We start from the raw sequence: 3,255 nt of genomic DNA, 5'->3' as shown, positions 1-3,255 counted from the left end.
GTAAGTACACATACTTTCAAGTAAAATTAGACATTATATCCCAACAAGGTGGAAGAAACATCGAGTCTATCTGCCTTGCTGAGTGAAAATGATCACATTTTATAGATAAGTCTTTCATGTTGAAAGGATGTGAAAATTCATGTTCGTATAGACATTTGGATTGGAGGGATGTATTTTCCTGGAAATGCTTAAAAATAAAAATAAAAATGCAAATTTGGGCAAGATAGAGAAAGTATTGGGGAAAAGTATAATTTAAAAATAGGAAAATATACCTTTTGATATTTAATTAGATTTCACACAACTCTAGAAGGTACAATATTCTCCATGTAACTTCACACAACGTATTACAAATTCTCTAAATCCTTCCATCACTTTCTGGGAAAACTATCTGTTGTGGCAACTAGAATGGATTTAGATGTCCAGATAAACTATAATCTAGGGCTGCCTAACCTCAAAAGCTGAAAACCTAGCAACACCTCCATTTTAGGACATTCACTTCTCCCAGCAGCCTAAGCACAGTCACCAGAAATCAACCAAATAACAGCTAGATATTTAGCTGACACTTAAAAGCCATCAGTAGTCAGGAGTTGAGGGCAGGGAGGCTCCACTGAAATTCCCAAGAAAGATCATACCAAACCTGAACAGCACAGAGCCTGTCTTTTCTGCACAGATCAGAGTAACTTTATTCAGACAAGAGAACATACATTTGAGGCTCAGCTCAGCCTGAGTTGATACAGACCCACACAGCTTACATTTTCCAGGAGACAGTCCTAACCTCAGTAGATGAGACTCTCACACCGCATTAAATGCAAGATTTCGGGAATCAAGGAGACCATAAGCGAGGAGGACCCTAACTATGTAATCCAGTGAGATGATGAACCCCCAGAGATTTGTTCCCAGTAAAAGAAAATCTTTCCGTTTTATTTCAGTTCTTTCCTCTCTGACAAATATTACCCAGCCTTTCTCTGACCTTCATCACAGATGTAATTTGTTAGCATTTATAGCAATGCAGATGGGTCTGCCAGTCTTTCATAGAAACTTTGTCATTCTGCATTTTGCAAGGGCTGAAAGGCTTTTGGAAATTAAAAATGTCACCTACAACGTCAAGCTGACTTAAATGTCCTTTCCTGTTCATTCTCACTTGCCCACTTAGCCTTAGAGCTTTTACTATCTGCTGTCCTTCTGCATCTGCAGTGGTGCTCATGTTGACAGGGAGAAGTGACAAGATACATAGGCGAGGAGGCCAATGAGGTTCTGAAGGCAAACAGATCAGCGTTTGAACAGACAGCAGCAAGAGCTTTGAAATAATCTGGTTCACTGAAAGGTTTCAAGGGAGGAAAATCTATGTGTGCAGGGAATATGCTGAAATGGTTGTGGTGCCGACAGTCTCGATAGCCCAGGGAAGGAAATGAAATTTATGAGTCATTGAACATCCCAGGTGAGTTCTGGTGATTTGCTGAACAACACAGCTGTTCCACATCTGGGTGCTTTAGGCACAGTACTCCCACTCAGTGCTAGCCTCTAAATTGTTATCTAGCATCTCCCCGATACTTCTTAAGGTTAACAAATTCATAACCAGTGATATGGTTGCAAATGCAACTGCAGACCTCAGGGGGTGAATGAGATCAGGATTCCAGAAATGCATTAGTAAGAGAGTTAGTGATAAATCTAAATGAAGGCAGGCAGACAAATAAGCATTTTTATTTGCATTTTATTAACAAAATATTGAGATAAAAGAGTAAGTCTAGATCTAGACTGTTTTTTAAGCACAGAGCTCTTGCAAGCCCACATTCTAACCTTGTGTTTGAATCTTTCTGGAGATAAATCTGTGATTGTGACTGAACAATGAGCAAAGTCTACAGCAAGGGAAGACAAAGAGCTTGGCCCTGCATTATCCTTCAGGGCAAGCCGAAAGGTGACCCTTTCTCCAGTGTATGAAAGTCAAGTATGTTAAAACTACTTCTGTTGCCATAGCGTGCTATGGTTTCTGAAGAGGTTAGAAATCACTCCAAATGGATTGTCATTCTAGAGTGTTTTATTGTGTCTGGTCTCAGTGAAGAAGCAGAAACATATACATAAATTCCACTGAACAGCTAGACTGTTTAGATATTCATATCATATACATTTTTAATGTATAGACCAATTTACTGAATTTAAGGTTCAGTGAAAGATACATTCCTTGCTGGGAAATGCTGAATAGCCACAAAAGAGAGGAGTGGAGACTTTTACGTCTCATTGAAAAAAGAGCTGTTCACCAACCAAATGCAAGAGATGGCACCTAGTATAACGAAAAGCCATTTACTCACCTACGAAAGGGAAACACCATTTTGACTAAATAAAATGATTGCCAGTCAGTCTCCTATTCAGGAAAAAACGAAAAAAAAGGACATTTTTGGGGAAAAAATCATTTTGTCCTTCACATGTGGCTTCCAGATTTGGCACAGAGCCTGCAGAAGGCTGTTGCTCTTCTGGGCCAACAGCTGGAGATAAGGGAGAAAAGCCACAGGGCATAAAATGACAAATCTGTCTGTGTTTTGAGAATGGAATCCCTCCTCTCATATGTCCCCTATGTAAATGCCTACCCCTGGATTTAACCAAAGATCCTTAGATGTCACTGGGGATAAGTAGGCCCATCTAAGCTCTGAATTATTACACTAAGACAGGATGAATTTCACTTTAGAAGTGCATCTCTCTCCTGACTTATCTTAAAGAGAGCTTCAGGTAATTAGTTTAGATATAGCAATGGGATCAGCTCACAAATTTAGACAAATTAGTAAATTTAGGAATCTATGTGCAGACACATAGGTCAACACTGAAACACAGGTGTCTATCAATAGGTGAATACAAGCATGCAAGGGTCCAAAGCTCCAATTATAGTCAGTAGAAGTCTAATCAATACAGCCGCTGGAGCTTGGAGGCAGATTCAGTTCACCCTAATGTAGATATGGATTCAGTTGCTCACATGACAGTGCCTCTTGCAGTCTGGGCTGGTACATTTCACCTTGCAGCAGATGATTTATTTTACACAGGTCCCGTTTTGTATCTGTCAACTGCATAAGGATGTCTCAGACACCACAGGCCATCTCACATAGCACTAGGTGTCTGATTTTATGCAACTGAGCTGTGCCTGCAGTGGCTGGCAGGCTGAAATCTATTGAGTAGTTCTCCATAAACCACAAGGGGAGGTGAGGCCTCAGGTGTGCCTCTAGGCACCTTCATTTAGATGTCCTTAACCCTGAACTGAATCCTTGCTCC

The sequence above is a fragment of the Mycteria americana genome, chromosome 3 (assembly GCF_035582795.1).
Source record: "Mycteria americana isolate JAX WOST 10 ecotype Jacksonville Zoo and Gardens chromosome 3, USCA_MyAme_1.0, whole genome shotgun sequence".
Taxonomy (NCBI): Eukaryota; Metazoa; Chordata; class Aves; order Ciconiiformes; family Ciconiidae; genus Mycteria; species Mycteria americana.
Note: the sequence above shows the minus strand (reverse complement) of the source record.